The sequence below is a fragment of the Piliocolobus tephrosceles genome, chromosome 12, assembly GCF_002776525.5.
Source record: "Piliocolobus tephrosceles isolate RC106 chromosome 12, ASM277652v3, whole genome shotgun sequence".
Lineage (NCBI taxonomy): Eukaryota > Metazoa > Chordata > Mammalia > Primates > Cercopithecidae > Piliocolobus > Piliocolobus tephrosceles.
In genome coordinates, this window is record NC_045445.1 from 79,673,583 (window position 1) to 79,701,198 (window position 27,616).

General features: G+C 39.7%; 1 long non-coding RNA gene across 3 annotated transcripts in view; it reads left to right on the forward strand.

Moving 5' to 3' along the window:
• LOC111535826 overlaps positions 1–19,932 on the forward strand; it is a 33,289-nt gene extending 13,357 nt beyond the window's left edge. For all 3 annotated transcript variants that reach the window (XR_002729577.2, XR_002729576.2, XR_002729578.1), the window contains 6 exons: positions 2,632–2,695; positions 7,081–7,217; positions 9,198–9,406; positions 9,682–9,849; positions 11,233–11,396; positions 12,491–19,932. This is a non-coding gene — a long non-coding RNA (uncharacterized LOC111535826). The remainder of the gene's footprint in view (positions 1–2,631; positions 2,696–7,080; positions 7,218–9,197; positions 9,407–9,681; positions 9,850–11,232; positions 11,397–12,490) is intronic.
• The last annotated feature ends 7,684 nt before the right edge of the window (positions 19,933–27,616 follow it).

Genomic DNA, 27,616 nt, shown 5'->3' on the forward strand with positions numbered 1-27,616 from the left:
TTTTTTTTTTTTTTTTTTTTTTTTTTTTTTTTTTTTTTTTTGAGACGGAGTTTCGTTGTCGCCCAGGCTGGAGTGCAGTGGCCGGATCTCAGCTCACTGCAAGCTCTGCCTCCCGGGTTTATGCCATTCTCCTGCCTCAGCCTCCGGAGTAGCTGGGACTACAGGCGCCCGCCACCTCGCCCGGCTAGTTTTTTGTATTTTTTAGTAGAGACGGGGTTTCACCGTGTTAGCCAGGATAGTCTCGATCTCTCGACCTCATGATCCACCCATCTCGGCCTCCCAAAGTGCTGGGATTACAGGCTTGAGCCACCGCGCCCGGCCTGATCCACCCATCTCGGCCTCCCAAAGTGCTGGGATTACAGGCTTGAGCCACCGCGCCCGGCCAATAATTTCTAACCTTAAGAAAAATCTCTAGCAATTGTAAAAAGGGATGCTCTGGAAATGTGGGCATCTTCAAAATAGAGATAATTATTGTGTTAATTCAACAAATATTATTGTTCTAGGTACTGGAACAAATAGCAAAACCAAAGACAGGATTTATATCAAGGAATTTGCTTTCTTATGGAGGATGCAGAAGGAAATCATTATGGTGTTGGGCAGAAACGCTTAGACTTTAGTCCTGGCTCTGACTTTGGTTCAAATCACCATCAGTCTGACCATCTCGAGACTGCTAGTGAAATAAGATAGGGGCTTAAATCAAATACCTAAATCCCTGACATTTTGTGATTTGGAAAATTTTCAAAAGTCTAATAAAAGAAACATCTTTTTTTGGCATTTCTCTAAATGATTATTGTTATTTCTTTTCTGACTTTTCCCTTTATAAAACCTTAATATGTAGGATTGGGGGAAATTTACCATTTTCTCATATCCTCTTTCAGCTTTATCTTTCTGTAACTTCCATTTCTCTAGCCACCTCCCTAAATTACAGACGACTATGAGACCCAGGGCTGCTGTGATTAGGCATTCATAATTTCTTTTCAGGGTGTTTGTGCCCTGATTATCAAATGTAGAGCTTGGAGGGAGTTCGTGTCTTAAAGTAATGAGCTAAGAGTTGACCTTTGTTGACTGCTAAAATATTCTTATATGTGAAAGCATCCTGGAAAAATGTGTTACCAGCTTAAAGAGAAACTAATGATTATATCTGAACTGAGCTAATGCCTCTTCTGTTCCCCCAAACCTTATAAGTTTGGATGGCAAAGAGTAATATGTCTAGTTAAACAGAGCTAATGCCTTCCTCTGCCTTGTCTTAAAGACTGGATTGGGAGAAAATTGATATTCTCACTATCATATGTTCGGCTGTAGGCAAGTAGCATTTTACACAGGTTTCCTTCAAAATCCAACTGAAGTTGGAGCTCATGTATTTAAGACACAGCTGGCCTACTGAATTTAACAAGTTAAACTTCAATGGCCATGTACAGTTATATATCACTATATATATGTGTATTAGACTGTTGAGGTGGATATGTTTTTGTTGGTGACTTAGGCTTTATTTGATAGCTCTTCCTTGACCTTTTCAAATTGAGTACTGATACGTGGAACTTGGGCTCCTTTTGCATCTTACACAAATGAGTTTGGTAAAGAAGCCTCTCCTTTACTGTTTTGATGTTTGTATTGGAAATAACTTTTGATTTTTTTTTTCATGTTAGGATGAGAACCTGAAACAAAATATAAATTTGACCGGTGCTAGACTTCTTAAATTATGGGTAGACTTAAAGTATTATTTTCCTTAACCAGTTAGAATGCTATTCTTCTAGTGTCCCCGGAAACATGAGAGGTAGACCCAAGTAATACCCTCTTATTACATAATCTAATCAAGTGTATATAAGGATTTAAAAATAGGAATGTGACTGGAACATCACTGTACTTTACCAGGTCCCATTATAAAATTATCTATGTTACTTTACCCATAGCTTTGAAAACTATTTGCACATACTAAAACTGTTTTATAGTATGCCGTTAGTGTGATTGGCATTGAACAGTGATGGGATATAATCACTCTACAATCTGTATATCATTAAAGTTTTCCAGCCTTATAGATCTCCCTTGACTGAAAATTAGCTACTAACTCACTGACTTACTTTTTACAGCAGATTGACTAGGTCTTTCCAGGAAATCTGTTGATGTACAAAAACAAAGTTTAATTGCTAATGTTTTTTAAAAAATAACTTTTTGATATTATGGATACCTGGTTATTTGGGCCTTGTATGTTTTAACATCAAAATTACCTATTATAAATACATATAAACAGAAAAGAAAGAGAGTAAGTCTTTAGGTCAGATCTGCAAACAATGATGGTACCTACTGTAGCAAAATCTGGAACATAGACTTACCAGTTCGCAGGTTCCATTTTGCTTGCTTTTTAAAAACTATCTTATAAGTCTTCCATATCTGATTGGGAGATTTTTTAGAAAAAAATAACCTTTTAATGTTAGAACAGTGTAGAGATTTACAGAATGATTCTGAAGATAGAGCTTTTGTGTACTTCACACTCAGTTTTTCCCAATGTTAACATTTTAAACTAGTTTGGTACATTTATCACAACAAACCAATATTGATATATTATTATTAACTAAAGTCCATATTTTATTCAGATTTCCTTAGTTTTTCCTTAATGTTCTTTTTGTGTTCCAGGATTCCACTGAAGATACCATGCTGCATGTGTCCTTAGTAGTCATGTCTCCTTAGGCTCCTCTTGGTAATGACAGTTTCTCAGACTCTTTGTTTTTGATGAACTTCACAGTTTTGAGGACTAATGGTCCAGTGTTCTATAGAATGTCTTTCTATTGGAATTTGTCTGATGTTCTTCTCATGACTAGATTGGGTTTATGAGTGTTTAGGAGGAAGATCACAAAGGTAGAGTGCCATTCTTATCATTTATCAAGAGTACACGCTATCAACATGACTTATCACTGTTTATGTTATCCTTAATCACCTGTCTGAGGTACTATTAGTCAGATTTCTCCAGCATAAAATTAGTCTTTATTTCTCCATTTCCATACTGTACTGTTCACATAGAAAGTCACTATGTGCAGCTGGTACTAAGGAATGGGAAATTATCTTCCACTTTGTTGAGGGCAGAGTATTTACATAAATTATTTGGAATTCTTTTGCATGGGATGTCTTTTCTCCACAATGCATTGTGTTTATTCAGTCGTTTATATTAGTATGATCTCAGGGATATTTTATACTTTGGGTTATAATACAGTATTACTTTATTCTGTTGTGTAAATTGTTCCAGCTTTGGCCATTGGGAGTTCTTTCAGTTGGCTTTGATGTAACCCCATGAATGTGGGTTTTTTGTTTGAGCACTTTCTTATTTTTGGCACGACAAGATGCTTTAGGTTCATTTGCATATCTCCTGCCTGGACCTAGAATGATATATTTCTCCAAGGAGCCTTGATACTTTTTATTGGAGAGTAATATTAGAAATCAAGAAGTGAGTGCTAGGTGCGCTCATTGCTACTGGAGTGTCATTCCTTCAAGACCTTTTCAGTTGACAAGAGCAAGGAGATACATGTTTGCATTCTAACTTGTGTATATGCACATATCTATAAATATATATAACCATCTGTATCTATATTAAACTAAATGTGTCTGTACTGACATCTCCAACTCTAATCATTGCCACATGGGTCATTATAGTCTCACCTCCTTGCTTATCTGTTACCTCTCATTTCTACAGTGAGAAACCTGGCTTGGTTGGGAAATTTTTCTGTTAATATTAGGGTAGTGAGTGTTTGACATTTGCTTCTATGGTTAAGTTTAGGGAGAGTTTAGCTGTAGGGTATTCTTGAAACTAGAAATGACCCTTCTGCCCTAAATGTTTCTGCCAATTTTGAAACGTAAAATAGGTTGCAGAAACAAACTTTATCTTAAGAACCAGAATTTACTTCAATCCACATTTTGACATTGATTTTCAGATTAAATTATTCTGATATCGCCAGGTAAGCTGTTCCTTGGGGATGCATTTCTGCATTTCTTCTTTCAGTTTTTTTCTAAGAGCTAAAGGACCCTGAGAACACTGGAGGTGAGAAAGGAGGGGAAAGGCATGTTCACATGTGGATAGGAAAGGTTCATTTACTGACCTCCAGCTAGCCTTCCAAAGTGCCTATTTAAGACCCAAGGAGTAGATGTCTTCCTTGGCAATTGTAACCCAAATGTAATTTTTAACCTTTCAATTTGAGTCAAGAAAGTTGGTGTGCTGTTACAAAAACTGCCCTGATTAACAGCATTGCCATGTGCCTCGCATATTAATCAGCAATTTAAAATAACACGAAATTGTGTTGAGTATAATTTTAATATTTTATATTAGATATTAGTTTGAGACAGTGTTTCTCAAGTCTGTATAATAAGTTTGATAGTACGGAGGTTTTCTCTCAAGAAAAGAATTATTCAGTGTGCACCTACATAATCTACCACTTAGATTCTACAATTAATATTTTGCTATATTTGATTAAACCTTTTCTGTAGAAGAAAAATATTATGTACTCTTTAGGTTTATGGGAATAATTGTTAAGTTAAAGTGTATGAACAAACCTGGGATGAAATCTGTTTGTCTACATCTATAATACAACTATAAAACATAGCAGATGTACAAATTAGTAGTTAATAGATAACTAAAATGCAAATATGGTACTACTATTATAGTATTATAGTTTCCTTTGAGTGGTGTGTCTGTACTATCACATGCTGTGTTGATGCACTTCACCAAACTGCTGTTTTCAAACTGCTTTAAATCCTGCTGTTATAGCACATAGCAATGCTATTTGGCTTTCATTTGGCACAAAACACATTTATATATTGTTTGCTTCTGTTCTTTTCTATTATCCCCAGGCAGCAAAACTAGAACATTTGCTGCTAATCTGGCAATGTGGTCCTATATTATGAGGTAGTCATATAGCTGATCTAGACTATCCTTACAGTGAAATGAGAGTATTGTAAAAGTTTTGTAGAAAGCTCCCATACATCCTGAGAATCCATGCATAAACCCCAGAGTTAAAAGAACTTTGAATTGAGGGAAGACATGGGTTTAAGTATCACTTGGCCACCTACTATTTGTGTAACATTGAGGTAGTTTCATCTTCTGGGTTCCCAGTTCCCTTAGAGAATGAAAATGTTGAATTATGTTAATTTAAAACAAAAATTTGTTTTTTGAGATGGAGTTTCGCTCTTTTGCCCAGGCTGGAGTAAAGTGGCACAATCTCGACTCACTGCAACCTCCTTTCCCCAGGATCAAGCAATTCTTCTGCCTCAGCCTCCCAGGTAGCTGGGATTACAGGCGCCCGCCACCATGCCCAGCTAATGTTTGTATTTTTGGTAGAGACGAGGTTTCCCCGTGTTGGCCAGGCTGGTCTCGAACTTCTGACCTCAGGTGATCCACTCGCCTTGGCCTCCCAAAGTGCTAGAATTACAGGCATGAGCCACTGCGCCTGGCCTATGTGATTATTAATATCACTTCTATCTGTGACAATTCTGTCTGATGCTGGAGTATTTGAACCAGATGGCTGCCTATGCCACTTGGCTATTCTCTCCATAATACTTTGATATTTCGTTGGTCTGCAATATGACAGATTCTCAAAATTCTTGTCTGTGAATATTGAACCCTAGTGAAATGTATGGTTCTGTATCAGTTCCAAAATGTAACCACTTTCTCTAGCCTTAGATTCCCAGTTCCAAAATGTAACCATTTTCTCTAGCCTTAGATTCCCGTTAAGGGAAAGGGAATGCTCCTTGAGTATGTCATCACCATAGTGACAGGCAAAACTAGAGGGCTTTGATGCTAAAGCAAGATACTCCATAAATATGGTTAAGAAGACTTGGGGAGACTGGAATAGTTGTTTCCTTTTAGATGCCAGTGTATAAATGAATTTGAGCTAGGGTCCATTGATTTAAAATTTCTTGGGCCGGGCGCGGTGGCTCAAGCCTGTAATCCCAAGCACTTTGGGAGGCCGAGACGGGCGGATCACGAGGTCAGGAGATCGAGACCATCCTGACTAACCCGGTGAAACCCCGTCTCTACTAAAAAATACAAAAAACTAGCCGGGAGAGGTGGCGGGCGCCTGTAGTCCCAGCTACTCCGGAGGCTGAGGCAGGAGAATGGCGTAAAACCTGGGAGGCGGAGCTTGCAGTGAGCTGAGATCCGGCCACTGCACTCCAGCCCGGGAGACAGAGCCAGACTCCGTCTCAAAAAAAAATAAAATAAAATAAAATAAAATTTCTTTAGGTCAATTTGCTTGCACATGGAGTGCACTTTTACTCTCATTAATGGAGTTTCAGGAAGCAGTAGAGTAAATGCATAAACATGTATGAACCGCCATGTTTAACTGGAAGCCTGCATTTGGAAGTGAAGTTTCTAATCTTAGATTAAATTAGGATGGGGAAGGATGTTGGCAAGAGATTTTGAAGCTTGTTCTGCTCATATTGAGAACATCATAGAACAGTTTGGCCTTTTTAAAGCTAGAGAATAGAGTTGAATACGTGACCTTCCATACATTCCTGTTTGACATGGACATAAAGGTTTCGTCATGATACAATAATCCCTGATCAGGAATCTGGAAGCCTGTATTCATTTAAGGTCCTCGGGTTTAACATACTGGGTGCTTTTCACACCGTACCATACCATGCAAAATGCTTTCAAGGCTGCAAATCTGGCTTAGATGCGCTTTAGTGAGCTCCTGTGCTACAGTAAAGGTAGATAGCCAATTATTAAAAACAATCAAGACAATTGCACTTCTAAGCAATAGTAGCAATGGCCACACTACCTTGAATCTTGAAGTATTTTCAGCAACAGGATGACCATTAGCCACAAATTTAGCGTCAGCCCTTAAGGTCAGTATTGGTTTGACCCATATTTTCATGTAGTTCTTTTTCTTCACTTGTCTAATCCTCCCGTGATACCGCCAGGGCTTGTTATTAGAGGACTTTAGGGAGACCAAACAGGCTAGAAAGTAGAGACAGGAAATGCCTATGTCTAATGCTTCAGTTTATACTTCCTAGGTTTTTTTCGTTGGGGTTTTTGTAACTCTTTTGGTATCCTACCGGTGCTTTGGTAGCCTACTGAACCCTGTCTTTCTTCTCAAGGACATTCTGAGCATGTGAGACCCGAGGACTGCAAACAGCTGCAAGAGGCTTCAAATTCAGCATATCGTTCCTTTTGAGAGTCTGGCCAAGCTCCAGCAAATCTACTTGGATGGGTTGCCAGCCACCTGGAGAAAAAGGTAATTGGGGGAATTTATTGTTGTAGGGCTTCTGTCTTTGGCTTTAACTTCCTACAACTCTCGTTTTTAAAGCAGAACACAGCTGGGCATGGTGGCTCCTGCTTTTAATCCCAGGGTTTTGGGAGGCTGAGGTGGGGGGGATCACTTTAGGCCAGGAGTTCAAGACCCATGTCTCTACAATAAAATAAAATAAAATTAGTCGGGCATGGTGGTGAGTGCCTGTAGTCCTACCTACTCTGGAGGCTGAGACAGCAGGATTGCTTGAGCCCAGAAGTTCAAGGCTGCAGTGAGCCATGATTAGCCACTGCACTCCAGCCTAGGTGGCAGAGCAGGACCCAGTCTCTTAAAAAGAAAGAAAAGCAGAACATGAGCCAGTTTTCATTAATCCCTATACTTTTTCTTTTGCATATACACATACATTGTAACTTTTCATAATGAGTTTGGCCTGTTTCATTTACCCCTCAGAGCCGGGCTCCAGTGAGGTCTGTAAGGGCAAGCATACTTGATCCCCATTTCATAAAGAATGAGAGATGCAAAGCAATAAGTTATTTCCTTTCTCACCACATAGTTAGCAAGAGAGGTACAATGAACTTAACACCTTTTGATTAGTGGGCTTTTAAATTATTCCCACTTTCCTTTGGCAGATGGGTATTAAGTTCTCAGGATTTGTTTACAAATAAGACCAACTTCATCTGTGTTAGCTCAGTTTTGGTAGGCCTAATTCCATTATCACTGCCATTTTCTTGTTTTAAGAAATTGAAAGTTTCTTAGCTTGAAAAACAATTGAAATTGTTAAAAAGTAGAATAGGAGAGCCCTGGGGGGTGGCCCGTGTAAGGAATTTACTGAATCCCTAGTCTTCTGTACCTTGTTTTTCCTTCTGCATAGATTTGCTTAACTGTTTCTGTGGGGTTTTTTTTTGGGGGGGGGGATATAGTTTCGCTCTTGTTGCCCAGGCTGGAGTGCAATGGTGCAATCTTGGCTCACTGCAACTTCCGTCTCCCGAGTTCAAGCTATTCTCCTGCCTCAGCCTCCCGAGTAGCTGGAATTACAGGCATGCGTGACCATGCCAGGCTAATTTTGTATTTTTAGTAGAGACGGGGTTTCTCCATGTTGGTCAGGCTGGTCTTGAACTCCCGACCTCAGGTGATTCACCTGCCTCCCAAAGTGCGCTGGAATTACAGGAGTGAGCCACTGCGCCTGACCAGCTGTTGTTATAACTGGAGTTCTGTATGCTTGTGACCATTCTTGGTTTCTCTGAATATCCTAGAACTTTGGTGGCTCCCTATTATACAGGTTGTTGAAGAAATGTTACCATGTGGATTGAGTAGAAAACAGTTCTCTTTATCTTGGCAATATTATGGCATGGCACTACTTAAAGTACAAATTAAAAGAGGGGAATGCTACAAAACTAGCTGACAGGCACTTTGATTGAGGTGGATTGCTCAGTTCTTAAAATAGCGCTTTATAAAAGAAGCCAGAGGCATTGTGGAGGAGAATTCTTACAGAATTCGTAGGGATGGACCACATTGGACCTTTTCTGTGTGGCTTCATGGCTCTCTTGGTTGAGAAAGCATTAGCTTCTCCTTCCATTAGTTTCAACCTCTTGATTTCTTGATCCCTCTACTATATTTTGTGCTGAGAACACAAGGGCATTAACAGCCTACATTCTAGAGGATCGCTCATTAATAAAGACTGGAGAATAAAATGCAGCATGGGGATATTGGCAATTATTCAGTTCTAAATTTCTCTTGGAAATGAGGGAAACCATACAGAATAGAGCTGGGACAAATAGGACAATTTTTTTTTTTTTGTTAGGTTGGTAGCCAGAATATAACAGCTCCGCACAACTGTAAATGTCCACTCTTCAATCCACATGAAGAAAAGGGTACACATGGTTGAACTCAACCACTAGTTGCCCATTAGGAGAGACTTTCCCAGTGTACTCCATTTCAATACTTTTTCTTTTATCTCTTTTTCAGATCTTCCTCAGAAGAATAGGCTTGTTGCTTTACAGTGTTAGTGATCCATTCCCTTTGACGATCCCTAGGTGGAGATGGGGCATGAGGATCCTCCAGGGGAAAAGCTCACTACCACTGGGCAACAACCCTAGGTCAGGAGGTTCTGTCAGGATACTTTCCTGGTCTCAGATAAGAAGATAAAGTCTCAAAAACAACCACCACACGTCAAGGTGCGTAAGCTGTCCCTAAAAGCATAATAAGTAGTCTTAATTTTGATTTTGTTTTCCAGTATACGTTGTACTTAGCGTTTCACTGAGGTCGTATTTATCATTATTCTGCATATGATTTGGTAAAAACAGCTTCCTAATTTACCTGGGAAGCAACTGGGTGTGAGATTGGTTAAATTGATGATGTAAAGAGGGTAGCAGGTTGCATGTGTTCGGGTGTTTAGATTGGGACTATAATGCTTGGCAGAGGCTTACAGCTAAATTGTTCTTTCTTTTAGGAGAACATGGACAACTGCCACATCAGTGACACTGATCACATGGGCAAATCATTCTGTTCCATCTGGTCCCCAAAGTCTCTCTTAAAGCCTTACAGAAGAACTTTGCCAATCATTTACATACTTCGGGATGGCTTGGCATGCCATGGGATATAATAGGACAAGTGAGAGGTGTGTCTTTTTATGCTATGGTTGCTGATTGATGGAAGCTGCATAAATACAAATGGACTAAAAATGGCACAAAGTTATCTGTCATCAGGCAGGAGCTAAAGAACCAGGAGCCTACATTCTCTAGGTCAGTGTTGGGAGAGGCTGATTAGCGAGTGAGGATTGGCAGATAAAGGTGACCATTCAGTGCAATAAATTCTGATCATATAGGCTTTGCCCAGCATTCTTCATAAATAGTGGGTACCTATAAATTTCATGAAATCTTTTCATGGGTAAGAACTCTCAAAATGTTATAATTGACTAGAAAGCTCTGTAGATTTAGAAATAGAGAAAGTTACTAACAGAAATTGTTAGAAAGCCTAGGAACTAGAAAGCTAAGTTGAGAGTTATCTAGGAAGATCTATCTATTGTACTCAGAATCTTTAGATAAATTCTCCTAGGGCCAGTAGCCTATGTAAATTTTCTTTTTCTTTTTTTTGTTTTTTTTGTTTTTTTGGTATTTTAGCTGCAATGTTAAACAACCTATGTGAATTTTCTTATTGTGAGAATATTTGCCTTCCAGAGTGACTCACCTTTATCTCAAAGAGCAGTATTATGAGTTTTGGAGATGCTGCTCTGTGGCTGTGTTTTGTTAGTCCTGAGCCAAGAGACTTAAATAAAGCAAACTTGAGGTGGTCCTAAAACATTGAAGTGAGCCTTAAACATTGGAAATACCTTATGTTTTTTCCTCTCATGTCTATTATTTTTGTGATCTCAGTCATTAATCATTTAAAGGGACCCTTTCCTAGCTGATTGGCACTTAAAACAGGATCGTAGTTTTTATTTTTGAGATGGAGTTTTGCTCTTGTTGCCCAGCCTGGTGTGCAATGGCGCAATCTCAGCTCACTGCAACCTCTGCCTCCCGGGTTCAAGCGATTCTCCTGCCTCAGCCTCCTAAGTAGCTGGGATTACAGGCATGCACCACCACACCTGGCTAATTTTGTATTTTTAGTAGAGACAGTGTTTCTCCATGTTGGTCAGGCTGGTCTCAAACTCCTGACCTCAGGTGATCTGCCCACCTCAACCTCCCAAAGTGCTGGGATTATAGGTGTGAGCCACCGCGCCCGGCGGTTCTAGTCTTTAACCAAGGTATAAGGCTATGACTGGTGGTGGTGTCTCTAGTGACTCATCAAGTGATATTTGGCAAGACATTTTCCCATTTATGCCAGTTTCCTATTCTGTTGAATGAGGAAATTTTCTCTCTAAAGACCTAAAAGTTTTGACTTTGTAGGTTTCAAAGTTCTGTGGAAACATTTTCTATTGCTTATTAATTTGAATCTTACATAACTCTAGCACAGTACTCAATACTTATGGCATTTACATGGTTTATCTCATGTGTTTTTATAGCTCTTCATTGTTCCTATCTGCCAAATCATTACACTTCCTACAAGCAGTGCAGAGAGCTGAGTCTTCAGCAGGTCCAAGAAATTTGAACACATTGAAGGAGGTCAGCCTTCCTACCTGAAGATCAACATGCTTGGCACTCTAGCACTTTAGGATAGCTGAATGAAGTAAGTTGTTGGTGTTGCAGTCCTGTGAGGATCACTTCAGAACTATTAATAACAGCTGTTTTTTGGGAGCTGGTGTTGGCTGTGGTGTGTTGGTCTAATGTGAAGTGGGGCTAAATGTGAGATGGAAAGATGACCTGTCTTCCATATTACTAAGTTCACTGAAGCAACTCAAAGACATTATGGTCTTCTTACCAGTTGTATCACAGAAGAATCTAGCCTTTGCTTGTGTGTTCTGTGTCTTCACTGTATACATCCTCTGTCATTAGTAGAGCCTTAAACATTGAGAAGCTTAAAACACCATTTCTGCTTTCCGCTGAAAGGGTAACCCTTTCTCATCTCCATTTGTGAGAGACTCTATCGTCAGTTAAGATTAGTGTAAAAAGAAAACTAAACTCTGAAGTAGCCATTATAAAAGTGTGAGAATGAAGTCAGTTTTCCAAAGAGTTGGGGAAAGGTGATGCTAAAGGAGGGGATTGAGCAAGTCTTATCAAAGAGCCCTTTATGAAAATATTTAGTCATCTGTGACATCCCATTTGGCTCTTCCAGAAGTCCTAGTGAATAATTGTAACAGAATGTTAAGAGGCACACATTGTGTGTTTTAAATCCTCTGCTACTCATTAGGTATATGACCTTTGGCAACTTAAAGTCTCTGATTAGACTTGGCCTGTTTGTGAGGGTTAAATGAAATCATGTATGTAAAGTGCTCACCTATTGCAGTGCCTGGCACATGGCAAGTAAAAGGTAAGCCAAGAAGACTCATAAGTTCATTTCCCACAATATAAGTGACCACTAGCACTATCAGGTAGCTGGCAGAGTTGGCATGCTTTGGTTCTATATAAGAAATCCCTAAGGTAAAAGTTTGTAAATAGAAGAGCATCTGTGTTGGTGTTGGTGGTTGTTATAATTATTATTATTGTAGTAGTATAAATAGTATTGGTAGTAACAATAGTTTAATATAATTACTAATGACACTTTTTAATTTTTTTTATCTTTCTGTGATGCTTTTCATGCTGCTTCTGCCCCTCACTGTATCTTGTCTCTTCTGCTACTTACTTTCTCTGAATGTCTGCCTTTGCTTATCTCTTGCACTCAAGTGTGTATTTCTTAGTCTCTTTCTTCCTTGTCTTTGCTCTTTGTTCTCTATCTAAAGTGTGTCTTACCCATTTCCATCTTTCTCTTGCTAATTTCTTTCATGTGTGCCTTTGCCTCATTTTCTCTTTTTGTTCACAAGACTGGTCTGTGCTTTGTCTTAGACATATCTCTCATTTTTCCTTTTGCTGCTGTTTCTCTTTGCTCTCCTAGATGTGGCTCTTCTTTCACGCTTTATTTCATGTCTCCTTTTTGGGTCACATGTGTGTGCTTTTTGTCCTTCTCTTGTCCTGTCTACCTCTCCTTTCTCTGCGTACCTCTCTTTTCTCTTTGTGAACTGTGATTATTTGTTACCCCTTCCCCTTCTTGTTCGTTTTAAATTTCACCTTTTTTTCTGAGTCTGGCCTCCTTTCTGCTGTTTCTACTTTTTATCTCACATTTCTCATTTCTACATTTCCTTTCTGCCTCTCTTGGGCTATTTTCTCTCTTTTTCCTCCCCTGCGTGCCTCAGCATCTCTTGCTGTTTGTGATTTTCTATTTCAGTATTAATCTCTGTTGGCTTGTGTTTCTTCTCTGCTTCTTCCCTTTCTACTCACCTTTGAGTATTTCAGCCTCTTCATGAATCTATCTCCCTCTCTTTGATTTCATGTAATCTTCTCTCCTTAAGTATTTCTTTGCATATGTGGGCATGTGTACGTGTGTGTGTGTCATGTGTGGCAGAGGGGCTTCCTAACCCCTGCCTGATAGGTGCAGAACGTCGGCTATCAGAATGAGCATTGTGGAGCGGTTACTTATGCCAGGCTGCCATGTGAGATGATCCAAGACCAAAACAAGGCCCTAGAGTCTGGACTGCAGTAAAACCCAATACTCAAGTAGGACAGAAGGTGGAAGGCTCATATGGATAAAAGGCCAAAAGTAGAAGACAGATGGTTTGAGACTTGAGACCCGAGGACTAAGATGGAAAGCCCATGTTCCAAGATAGATAGAAGCCTCAGGCCTGAAACGAACAAAAGCCTCAAGAGCCAAGAAAACAGAGGGTGGTCTGAATTGGACAGAAGGCCTGAGTTGGATGGAAGTCTCAAGTCTTGAGTTCGAAGTCTTAAGACCTGGGACAGGACACATGGAAGGCCTAAGAACTGAGACTTGTGACACAAGGCCAAAGACCTAAGATTAGCCCGGGGTTGTAGTTGGAAGACCTACAACCCAAGGATGGAAGGCCTCTGTCACAAAGCCTACCTATATGGATAGAGGACCCAAGTGAAACAGATATCTCAAGACTAAAGGCCGGAATCTAGAGGTCCATGACCCAGAACCCAGGAAGGATGGAAGCTTGAAGACCTGGGGAAATCCCAAGATGAGAACCCTAAACCCCACCTCTTTTCTATTGTTTATACTTCTTACTCTTACATATTTCCAGTTCTCCTGTTTCTCTTTAAGCCTGATTCTTTTGAGATGTACTTTTTGATGTTGCCAGTTACCTTAAAGGAACATATCTTTAGATTGACAGTATTATGCCTGGGCCAGTCTTGAGCCAGCTTTAAATCACAGCTTTTACTTATTTGTTAGGCTTTAGTGTTTTGTAAACTTCTGTTTCTATTTACATCTACTCCACTTGAGAGAGACACCAGAATCCAGTCAGTATCTAATCTGGATTTTGTTATTCCCCTCAGGAGCAAACATTCATGTAGGTGATACTGTATTTCAGTCCCCTCTTTTAACCCCAGAATCCCTAGACTGAGAAGATAAAATGGTCAGGTTGTTGGGGAAAAAAAGTGCCAGGCCCTCTAGAGAAAAATGTGAAGCGATGCTCCAGGCCAGTGAGAAGAATTAGACAAGAAATACACAGATGTGCCAGACTTCTGAGAAGCATCTGCCAGCAACAGCTTCCTTCTTTGAGCTTAGGTGAGCAGGATTCTGGGGTTTGGGATTTCTAGTGATGGTTATGGAAAGGGTGACTGGGCCTGGGACAAAGTGAGGTCCCAAGGGGATAGCCTGAACTCCCTGCTCATAGTAGTGGCCAAATAATTTGGTGGACTGTGCCAACCCTACTCCTGGGTTTAATACCCATCTCTAGGCTTAAAGACGAGAGAACCTGGGACTATTGAGCACATTTAATACTTTCCTTGATTTTTTTTCCTTCCTGTTTATGTGGGAAGTTGATTTAAAGGACTGATAATGTATATGAAAGCACTGTAAAATGTAAGAGAAAAACCAAGCCGTGCTCCTTAATAGTGCATTGGCAATCATGCATAGTTAACATTTGAAAGTGCATAGTTAACATTTGAAACTGTAAGGGGTCAAAATCATAAATACTTTAGACTGTGGGCCATACGGTTTCTGTTACGTATTTGTTTTTTAAACAACCTTTTTATAAGGTCAAAATCATTCTTAGTTTTTGAGCCAATTGGATTTGGCCTGCTGTTCATAGCTTACCACCCCCTGATGTATTATTCGTTATTCAGAGAAAATGTCTGAATACTAATAATTTCCTTTTCTGTGCCTGTCCCTGTGCTAGGCACTCAAAATGTAATGATTATTCACATGTAGGTGACCTGAAGAAAAATAGTGAATGTGCTTTGTAAACTATAAAGCACTTGTATTCTACTGTGATAAACATTGTGGATACAAAGAAAGGAGCAAGCATAAAAAAGTGCTCTTTCAAAAGGATATAGTACTATGCAGACACAAAGAATTGTTTGATAAATGAATAAATTATATGTGTATTTGAGGCCAGTTTGTGTTTGCTGCTCTGGTAATTTTGAGTAAAAATGCAGTATTCCAGGTCTCAGAAACGAAAACACATGGAAACTGCTTTTAAACTTTAAAGTATACTGAAAACATAAGGGACTCAGCTTATTGTGGTCACCTATAATGTGCCAGATACCATGCTGGGCACTAGAGATATCAAAGGGGGAAAAAAATACTCTCATGGAACAAAAAATTTCAGAAAGGTGCATATTAAAGTGCTTTGTAAACTAAAGCACAATACAAATGTCAATGGGCTACATATTTATGAATGAATGAATGAATGAATGAATGAAATTAACTGCCTCTTACATACCAGCTATTGTTTTGGGTACTGTGAAATACAAGATTAATTCTCCTATAATAAGAGGAAAGTTTATCCTCTAGACTATTCAGATGTAAGGAATGAGATATTGCTTGATTTTAAACAATCAAGACTTTACTGGTGAGGTTAAGTTAAATTACTACCGGTACAGTTTCCCGGGTAACCGGGAAGGAGATAGTATAGGAAATGAAGTAATAGAAGTGAGGTCCAGACCAAAAGTCACTTACTTAAGCTTGCGAATGTGCTTTCTAAATTATAAAGCACTTGTAAATGTGAAAAATTCGATGCTTTCTGTATGAATAAAACTTTCTGTAAGGTAGGTATTGTCTCTACAGAATTCTCATTGTATACTTAAACCACAATGAGAAGGGTTCTATAAGTAGTTATACAAACCAAGGGTTTAAATACCTGTTAAATGGATCAATTTTGATTGCCTACTATGTGAACTCGTTGTTAAAGGCACTGAAAATTTATCGTATTTCATTTACCCACAGCCAAAAATAAGGCAATACCTATGTTAGCATTTTGTGAACTCTAAGGCACCATGTAAATGTAACTGTTGATTTTCTTACTTGGTGCTGAGTACTAGGTTTATACAATTGTGTGATAGTTATTGTGCAAATAAAGTAGGAAAATTTGAGTAACAATGATTAACTTTTGAATACGCATATGCAAGGGATTGGTTGTCTGAAGAATGCCACTATAGTAGTTATCTATTGTGTGCCAATCTCATTGCTAGGCATTGGGGATGCAAAGATAAACTATCTTTATTGTGTCCTGGGTAGCAGAAGAAAATAAGTGTAAAACCAATTTATAATTTCTAAACTGCCACCCATATATAAGCAGTATCTGCTGAATGATCATTGATTACTCATATCCTTAGAGATAACAGCTGGGGGCACAAACATTTATTATCATTATTGAACCTACAACAGAGACCTTTGTGTAGATTTACAAAGCCTACAGTTCTATACAAATAGGAACGAACTATTGGCTTACTGAATGGTGATTACGTTCTGATTTACAAAGCCTACAGTTCTATACAGATAGGAATGAACTATTGGCTTACTGAATGGTGATTACTTTCTGTGGGGCTCGGAACTACATGCCCTAGGATATAAAAAAATGATGTCATCATTATAGAGTGCTCACAGAAGGAAATGAAGTAATAGGTGTGAGATCCAGACCAAAAGTCACTTAATAAATTTATTCAATGATGAAAACATGGGACAAATGGACTAGTATAAGGCAGTGTACTAAGCTAAGTAGAGAGATAAAGTCCTGTCCAGAAGATATGTGCTCCCTGGCCTGATTGAAGAGATGGAAAATGTTTGCAAAAAACAAGGTGTTGTGGTCTTCCATCCAGTTTCTTAAGTACTGATGATAGAAGTGAATTAGACCCACCTTGGCCTGGGTTACAGACAGTGAAGGAGTAAAAATAAATGCCTCAGGTTTGCTTTTTGATTCATTTGATAAACAAAGCATCTTTTATGTGGAATGTACCATTCTGGGTCCTGAGGATGAGAGAGGAGAGGGCATTAGACCACTGACAGCTGAAGATAGAAGAACATCTTTGGTTTGATTGTGTAAATAATATTTCTGTGCCTATTCTCTGCAAGGTACTATGCTTGGTAAATTAGTAAATTAAATAGGTCTGGTCCAGAAGACACACTCAATTGCCTTTGAGATTTAAAAAAAAAAAAAGAAAAAAGAAAGAAAAAGGCAAGTTTCTTTCAAAATGGAGACATTTTTCCTAGTTTCAGGAATCCCCCAAATCACTTGCTCATTGGCTTAGTTTGAAGCCAGGAGACTGATGAAAGGACTCAGGGTTTGTTCTTTAATTTATTAAGCAAACATTCTGCTTTTATTGCAGTTACATGGTTCAAGATGAAACAACTAGTTTTAAAGGTATTTGCTCATTGGTCTGGCTTAGACACAGGAAGACATTTGAGCAATACAAAAAATTCTTTCCCATTTACCATATTTAGTAAAAATTTATTAAAACTGAATAAAGTGCTGTTCTTAAGTGCTTGAAGGACCTAAACCAAAGTGCACTTTATCTCATTTATCTTATGGTGGAAACACAGGAACACATTCTCTAAGAGACTGTGTTTCTTTAGTTGAGAGGAAACTTCATTGAGTAGCTGTGATATGTTCGATACTAAGGAAAAACTAAACAGATCACCTTTGACATGCTCTATAGAGTGGGAATAAGAAAGGACTTTTTATTTTTTCATTCATATGAATATTGATGAAGATGATACTAAATGCTAAATGAAATATATCTGCTCCAAAAGTCATTTATTTTGACTTGGAGATGCAACAAAAACACAATAAATGGAATGAAGTGATACTCTTCATCAAACAGAAGTGACTGTTGTATCAACCATTGTGTTAAATGCTAGACAGAAAACAAAAAAGATCATGACTAAAAGACACTTGCTTATTAATTGGCTTGGAAAGTAGAATATAGGAGAAAGTTTACTGTTTGTTTTTTTTTTTTTTTTCATGTATTCATTCATTCTACAAATATATTTGGGTGCCAATAGGTACTTGGTATAAGGTTTTTGGCCCCAGAGACATGGGGAAAAAAATGCATCTCTTCCCAGAGAATGCCTAATACTTTCCTTTTGGCTTGTTTTCTTGTTAGGGTCATGGCTTAGTCCCTAAATAACATTGTGTGGTTTACTTCCTACTCCATATCTCTTCTACCACTCTGGCCACTACGATAAGCAGGGAGCTGGGTTTTGTAGTGAGCTTGACTCCTTAAGTTGCAGGAACTCTCCTTATAATAGACACTTCATTTTCCTAGCCCATCCCTCATGAAAAATGACTGACCACTGCTGGGCAGCAGGAGGGATGATGACTGACTAATTCCCAAACCCCAGTCTCATTGGTACCAGCCTTGGGGAACCACCCATACTTGAGCCACAATTGGTTTTGAAGTGCATTTACAAGGTTTGTCTATTTTCAGTTATTTACTTTTTACGTGCTGACACATACATACACTGCCTAAATAGATCTCTCTCAGAAACAATCCTCAGCTAACGCATAGCAAAATGGAGATGGAGATATGATTTCTCATGCAACAGCTTCTCAATTTATACCTTAGAAATGTTCTCCTTTTTATCAAATCTACTCAAGAGGGGCCTTTTATAGTAGAATAATATCAGTGGATGAAAACAGCTTAACATTTTACCTTGCTTAAGTTTTAAGAATAAAATAAAAATTGGAAATAATTGGCCAAAATTGAAAGGAATTTTTTTTTTTTTAAATTTCTCTAAATGTAGGCCTGGCTGGGCTTTGACCTTTTCCATTTTAAATCACTCACAGTGGGTGGGACAGGAGGAAGAGTGAAGGAAAAGGTCAAATCTGTTTTAAGGGCAGCCTGCCTTTGTTCTGAATTGGCCTTAAGAACATTACCAGCTCCAGGTCTAAAGTGTTTAGTTTCATGCAGTTCCAATAACTGGATCATTGTTGAGATGAGGACAAAATCCTTTGTCCTCACTAGTTTGCTTTATATTTTTGAAAAGTAATTATTTTTGTCCAAGTGCTTATCAACTAAACCTTGTGTTAGGTAAGAATGGAATTTATTAAGTGAATCAGTGTGACCCCTCTTGTCGTAAGATTATCTTAAAGCTGAAGCCAAAATATGCTTCAAAAGAAAAGGACTTTATTGTTCATTGTAGTTCATACATACTTTCAAAGCATCTAAACTGTAGTTTCCATGGCAAGTCAATTACATCCATAAGTGGAGAAGGAAATAGATAAATGTCAAAGTATGATTGGTCGAAGGGACAAGGTTGAAGATAATCTGGGGTTGAAATTTTCTAGCTTTCATTCTGTACATTTTTAGTTAGACATCAGATTTGAAATATTAATGTTTGTCTTTTAATGTGTGGCATCAGCTGGACTCAGTAACACCCCTTTCTTCAGGTGGGGGTGGGGAATGCATTATTGGAAAACGGAAAGAAGAAAGTAACTAAAAGCCTTCCTTTCACAGTTTCTGGCATCACTACCACTACTGATTAAACAAGAATAAGAGAACATTTTATCAGCATCTGCTTTATTCACATAAATGAAGTTGTGATGAATAAATCTGCCTTTATGCAGACACAAGGAATTAAGTGGCTTCGTCATTGCCCTTCTGCCTCAGAGAATTTATCCCAAAATGCTAAGATAAATGGAAGACTCTTGAACTTGTGAACTGATGTGAAATGCAGAATCTCTTTTGAGTCTTTGCTGTTTTGAAGATTGAAAAATATTGTTCAGCATGGGTGACCACCAAAAAGTAATCTTAAGCCATCTAGATGTCACAATTGAAACAAACTGGGGAGTTGAGTTGCTATTGTAAAATAAAATATACTGCTTCGAAAACTTTGTATTTTGATGTGACAATTTCTAACTCACTGTCCCTAACCACACTAATTACCCTAAGTTCTTTATTTCTTTTTTCTTTTTTGAAGATGGAGTCTTGCTTTGTTGCCCAGGCTGGAGTGTAGTGGTGCCATCTTGGCACACTGTAACCTCTGCCTCCTGGGTTCAAGCAGTTCTGCCTCAGCCTCTCCAGTAGCTGGGATTACAGTTCCGAGCCACTATGCCTGGCTAATTGTTGTATTTTTAGTAGAGACGGGATTTCGCCATCTTGGCCACGCTGGTCACGAATTCCTGACTTCAAGTGAGCCACCTGCCTCAGCCTCCCAAAGTTCTGGGATTACAGGCGGGAGCCACCGCACCCAGTCTCATTTCTTTTTTTTTTAAAACGACCTTAACCACCCAGTGTGGGTAAATGATTTGAAGTCTCATTTCTTACAGTGTCAGTTGTTTTGGTCAAGGCTACTGAGAAGCAGAACCCAATAAAAAATGTGAGAAGCAAAAAAGTATTGAGGACCAAAAGTGGGAGAGGAGCAGGGTATAAATAAACTGTAAGTCTGTGGGAATTACGCATTTATGAAAGAGGCCCAGACGCTGAGTAGGTGAAAGGATCTTCAGTGTTTCTAGAATTTGGAATGATCAAATACCCAAACATTAGATTGGTGACTTTATAGGCAAATGAACCAGCACAGTATTGTTTTTTTGAGACGGAGTCTGTCTCGAGGCTGGAGTGCGGTGGCGTGATCGGCTCACTGCAACCTCTGCCACCTGGATTCAAGCAATTCTGCCTCAGCCTCCCGAATATCTGGGATTACAGGCATGTACCATCACACTGGGCTAATTTTTGTGTTTTTAGTAGAGATGGTTTCACCATTTTGGCCAGGCTGGTCTCTTAACTCTTGACCTCAAATGATCCACCCACCTCGGCCTCCCAAAGTGCTGGGATTACAGGCATAAGCCACCGTGCCCAGCCCCCAGCATGGTATTCTATAGGCAAGAGTTCCTACTCCTTTGTTGGAAATTAAACTGGAAACTATGGTGGTTTTTTTTGGACAGTCTTGCTCAGCCACCCAGGCTGGAGTGCAGTGGTGTGATCTTGGCTCACTGCAACCTCCATCTCCCAGGTTCAAGTGATTTTCCCATCCCAGCCTCCTCCAGAGTAGATGGGATTACAGGCACCCGCCATCATGCCCGGCTAATTTTTGTATTTTAGTGGAGACTGGGTTTCACCATGTTGGCCAGGCTGGTCTTCAACTCCTGACCTCAGGTGATCCACCTGCCTTGGCCTCCCAAGGTGCTAGGATTACAGGTGTGAGCCCCTGTGCCCGTCACAGTACATGTACCTTCAAAACCAATGCCTGAAGAACTCTTACATATGTGTTAACAGTTGAATTTTGTCATCATAAATGAGTAGAGTTTGAGGTGATAAAGCTGACCCATATCCTAGGGGTTGCTTCTGAACTGGGATGGTCCTACACGGACTTTACTTTTATTTCTTTGCAAGGCTAGATGTGTAGGACAGAGGGAAAGCAGGTGAGGAGGTAAGACTTCCTGAAGTTACTCTTGAGTGTCTTCTGTTCCTCTGTCCATCCCTCTTGATTCCTTCAGCCGATCCTATTCCCACAGGGGCTTACTTCAGTCCCCTTGTCATATCTGCTGTGCTTACTCTTGTGTTTGTGGTGCTTTGGTCCTCAAATTCTCTTCATTCTCTTGTAAAATTTGAAGGGAGAGGAAATGAAAAACACCATGTCTCCTGGTTAGTGAGGAAAGGTCAGACAAGGCAATTTTATAGGGGCAGTAGGAATGTTTAGAAAATGTCAAAGCATTTGATAGTATTTTTCAGTTTTTGTATTTTTTATGTGGTGAGTATGAAGTGATCACTGTATGCCTGTAGTTAGATTTGCTACCAGCTCAACCCACATCCACAAAAACGTGTGCCTCCTATCAGTTTACTCTTTTATCCTTGGTCATGAGAAAAGGTAATGTTACTGAGGCTAGTAGACTTAGGCAAGCATCATTCAAATTTCAAAGTGGAATAATTTAAATGGGGTCTAAAATTTAGCCAGCCATTCTGTTCACCGTGAATGGATAGGCAGGAAGTGTGCTAGTCATAGGTTCAACTTCTGACAAAGGTGGAGGTAGCAAGGAAAACCAGTTGAAGGACCTTAGTACCTTTTCTATGAATTATAGCAAATGGAGCACCAAGGCAATTTACATGGTAGCTGAGGACTCATTTGAATAGGTCTCAAAATTTAAACTCCACTCAGCTATATTGTTTCCATTGGCTTGATAAAGGTGAACTTTTGAGGCGTTCTTATTGTTAGTATTGCCTGGGTTTGCCACAGTCTTTCTCCCAGTACCAGCTTTCCCAGTGACAAGCTTCCTTTTACCCACTCCAGTTTCTCTTCCCTGTGTACTCTGGATCAAAATTGTAACTCTTTTCTAGAGTGCTAGAACAAAAGCTGGCATCACTTGAGGGCCTAAGGGAAGGAGAGCAAAGGAAGAGTAGAATGCAAAGTAGAATGGGAAAGAAAGTTGGATTTGAGCAACCTTGCAGGTAGTCAACTACTTAGGCAGAACCTGTCCCTTTTTGGGAACTCCGTGGTAAGGAAAAAAGTTCATAAGCAGACTTTGCAGGCAGGATTTTAAAAAATCTTAGCAAGACTCGTATTAAATGGAAGAAGAATATCAAAGGTTGGGTGGCTTGTGAGGGATGAGCTTTGAGTGGACCCTACTTTATAATATTCCATGAAGAAATGATTAGATATATCCCAAACACGTAGAAAGACCCTTCCCCCGGCAGGGTGCGGTGGCTCAAGCCTGTAATCCCAGCACTTTGGGAGGCCGAGACGGACGGATCATGAGGTCAGGAGATCGAGACCATCCTGGCTAACACGGTGAAACTCCGTCTCTCCTAAAAAAAAATACAAAAAACTAGCCGGGCAAGGTGGCGGGCGCCTGTAGTCCCAGCTACTCAGGAGGCTGAGGCAGGAGAATGGCGTGAACCCGGGAGGCAGAGCTTGCAGTGAGCTGAGATCCGGCCACTGCACTCCAGCCTGGGTGACAGAGCGAGACTCTGTCTCAAAAAAAAAAAAAAAAAAAAAAAGGACCCCCCCCCCGGTGGTCTTTTCCCTTGCTTTTTTTTTTTTTTTTTTTCCTTGCTAATGAATTATTCTGAAAGTATCCCAGGAAACGCAATGACAATGAGAATGGTGGAACAGATGTGGGTTCTATCTGGCAGTGGGCTATATTGTCTTCCTCCCCACCCCCAGAGGACATTTGGCTGAAGTACCAGAGTCCAAGAAATGTCTTGTTACTAGGCAGATAGTCTCATCTGCATAGTGTGGTGGTTTTACTCCCTCACTTCAATTCCACTGTATTTTATTTTGTTTTGCTGCATGATGGTGTTAGCTGTGTAATTCCCGTTAGACCAATTAGAATTGTGTATCTAAATGCACAAAATAAAGATGAGGCACCTGAAACCCAGAGAAAATAACTCGCTCAATGTCACAGTGCAAAATAGCTGAGGTGACCCTAGATCCAAATTCACTTAATTTCTAAATGAATTCTTTTCTCACTGTATATTATCATAGCCTCTTTTATAACAGATACATGCTCATCAGGAAAGAGCTTGGATTATGAGTAATTTATAGTTAGAATGGCTCCTCCTAATCATAGCTAACCTCCAGTGTACTATTGTATGTCTTTATGCTCACGGGGAAATAAAGTCTTAGAGAATATCCAAAGAGAGGGATTATAGTAATTATGACTATTAGCTGGTACCTAAATGGGAGCAATGTGAACTACTTAAAGGAAGACACAGGAAGATAATTCATCTACCTCCGATTCCTCTACCTTGGCCCTATACCTTCTAGCCCAGGGAGATAGTCAGAACCAAAGGAAAATCAGTTTTTCTTCTATTACTACAGGACTGCTGAAACTATAAAAGTATTAATTTGCCCCCCTGTAGTTTCCCATTGTTACCTCTCTTTTTATATCCGTTTTGTGACTATTACTTTTCTTTTTCTTTTCTTTTTTTTTGAAACGAAGTCTCGCTCTTGTGCCCCAGGCTGGAGTGCGATGGCGTGATCTCAACTCACTACAACCTCTGCCTCCTGGGTTCAAATGATTCTCCTGCCTTGGCCCGCCGAGTAGTTGGGAATACAGGCGCCTGCCACCATGCCCGGTTAATTTTTTTTTTTTTTATTTTATTTTTAGTAGAGACGGGGTTTCACCATGTTGGCCAGGCTGGTCTCCTGACCTCAGGTGGACTCCTGACCTCAGGTGATCCACCTGCCTCGACCTTCCAAAGTGCTGAGATTACTGGCGTGAGGCACCGTGCCTGGCCGGCTATTACTTTTCTACTATAAATGAAGACAAAAAGGGGCCTGGGGTAGGCAGGGGTTGGAGAACTGGGGAGCGGACAGTCTCAGCTAAACCTTTACTTGTATTTGCTCATGGCTGGAGTCCAGACATTGTGCTCCTCCCATTGTGAGCTAGAGTACTCACAGTTGCTACTTCCTGAAGAACTGGAAAACTTGTCTGGCATAGTATCCCATAGCATTTGGATTGTGGACATAGAAGGACAGCTGATGCAACCTGAATCTGCAGGGAGATAGACCATGAGAGAGAAGGCAAGTTGTTACAGTACCTTGCATGGTACTATCCTATAATGCCAAACCAGTCTTCTCACTGTCACCTCTCATGTTTGAATAATAATTGGAAAGAGTGAGACTTAGCAGGGAATAAAGTTACTTATGAGTTACCACTTTTACTACTTAAAAAGTGGTGAATAGGTAGAAATGGATTCCAGTTTTCCTCACCATATTAAGCTGTTGCCTCCAAAAGAAAGAGAATGAACCAAGAAGAATATAGTGGTCACTGCCTAGTATTGGCTTAACTAGATTCTGAGAGAAGGGACTTTCTGTAAAGGCTGCTACCTGGTTTTTAATACAGCAACTAGACATGTATTTTGGGGTTCTAAGATAGGGTTTTTGGCTCTGAGCAGCAGATTGCTGAGAAGCAGGACATGAAGTATGAGACGTACCTGAACTATAGCCAAATGGATGTGACCGCTAATTCTTGTAGATGGCAGGCTGGCTTTTGAGAGAACCCAGAATGAATAGTAAATCTCATTTTCAGCAGAAGAGAGTCCGCTGTGAGGTTCACAGAAAATAGCTCTAGTAACAACAGCCCCATTAGGCACTAGATTGGATACCAGTTCCCATAGGTAAAACAATAATATTAGCTATTCTGCAAAGGCAAAGCAAAAGCTAAAGAAAATCGCAAACCAACCATGACTTCCCTTCAAAATACAGTCTGGAATCAGAAGTCCCTTTATTCCTTCCCTTTGATTTCTTGCCCTTTTCCTGCATTGCTAGATAAGGAATGCAATGGCCAGAAGGAAAGGTGGATTATCTAAATTGAGTAGTGAATATTAGAGAATGTTTACATAATGGTGTTGGGTTGGGGGACATTTAGAATAGCCCCTTCAGTAGCAAGATTATGCTAAGTAAGGTACTCATCTCATCTTAAGCTATTTTTGTTGAGACAGGGACTGTGCACAGCTCCCTCTCTAATGCCAATCCCTGCTTAATTTTCCCTCCAATGAAGTTTCTTTACCTGTTCATCTTTAGAATAAGAAATGCTGGAGGAATGGTCAGTGTTGAAGGAAATAAGCCTGTAAGGGAAGGCACAGAAGATGACATCAGGCTTTAGTATAGGTAGGCACAGAAAGACTGTGGTATCAAGCAAGAGGTCCCATATCCTAGGGGTTCAAAACAGATGTTCACTGGTAGGGAGAAAAGTAGGCAGATTTACCTGATAGCCTGATTAAACAGATACAAATGCCATTTAGATGCTTTTATAACTCTTGCCTATATTCTGATTCCTTCTCACCTTAGTGTTTATAACTTTTGCCCCATCAACTGTTTTCTCTGTACATTTCCTAATAAAATATCTGAAACACCCCAATCTCATTTTTATAGAGCTAAACTTATATGTAATTAGAGCTGTCTAGTGCCTGTGTGGTGTGATTTCATACAAGAAGGCCCTCTTTCCCAAGCCTATATTTGCTCTCCTTGGTAGCTGATGTCTGAAATTCCATTATCTGGAGATGAATCTTTGGTTCTACAATAAGTGATAAAGCAGGGACTAGTTTATTTTTGTACCTAACAAAATTACCTTTCTCATAGTAGAAAATGTCTGTTAAATTTTTTTGAATTATATTTAAACTTCAGAACCCTCTAGGAAAGAAAACAAGACTTCCATTTCACACGTAAGGCAAGATCAGCTAATACCATAATATGGGTGGTTGCCACAGTTTCTTTTTTCCAACTCGTGGAAACTTTCATTCATTAATCACAGCATTGATTCCTGTTAAGCCTAGTAAGGAAAAAACTGCTCGTTGCCCACCAAAATACATTCTCCCATTCTTGCTTGATGTGTGACTGCCAAGCTAGACTACATTTCTCAGCTTCTTTTGCAGTTCTGCATAGCCAAATGATTGTTATAATCAATAAAATGTGAGTAGAAATGATGTGTGCCATTTCCACACCTGGGTCCTAAGACACAGGGTATGCTCTCCTTTCCATACTTTCTCCCACCAGCTTTAACTCAGATGTAATGGCTCCCCAGTTTCAGTCATACAGATGAGAGTGGTTCCCTATGAGATGAAAGTACAGTGACTTGGGCCGGGCGCGGTGGCTCAAGCCTGTAATCCCAGCACTTTGGGAGGCCGAGACGGGCGGATCACGAGGTCCGGAGATCGAGACCATCCTGGCTAACACGGTGAAACCCCGTCTCTACTAAAAAAAATACAAAAAAAAACTAGCCGGGCGAGGTGGTGGGCGCCTGTAGTCCCAGCTACTCGGGAGGCTGAGGCAGGAGAATGGCGTAAATCCGGGAGGCGGAGCTTGCAGTGAGCTGAGATCTGGCCACTGCACTCCAGCCTGGGCAACAGAGCCAGACTCCGTCTCAAAAAAAAAAAAAAATAAAATAAAATAAAATAAAAAAAAAGAAAGTACAGTGACTTGGAAGGAAATCAAGTCCCCGAATGACTAAGAAACAGAATTCCCTCTCTGATTTGAACTTTTTACATTGATACTGTCATGTAAGAAATAATTAACATTCCTTTCTCTTTAATCCATTGAATTGTTGATTCTCTTTCCTATAGTAACCAATTTTTCTTCTCATAACTAATTCAACTGGATGCATCCCCAGAATCCTTCACATAGCATTTCAGGTGACTGCTACTGATAATTTAGAGTTGGCATGCAAAATAAAATTTATTTACCATCCTAGCACTAAAGGGATAAATCGCTGACAGCAGATCCCATTTTGAAAGCCGATTATGAAGAAGCTAGAGAATAGGCCTTCAGTCTCTGAGAAGAAGGACTACCATACACAAGGGAGTAGATATTAAAAGAGACTGAGACAATACAGACCAATCTTACATTCTTTATAACCTTCCCTTAGGCCTGGTCTGTGGTTCACAATACAGGTAGAAAAGATGTGCTCAGAGAAATGAGGATCAACCAAGTGGCCGGAGGGAAAAGAATGTCTTACATGAAATGGTTTCCCTTGGTGGCAATGCTAGGGAGGGAGAAGATAGATAATGAAAAAAAAAAAAAAGAAAGAAGAAAAAAAAATCAAAAGAACTATCCAGCACCAGCTTAGGAAGAAAGCA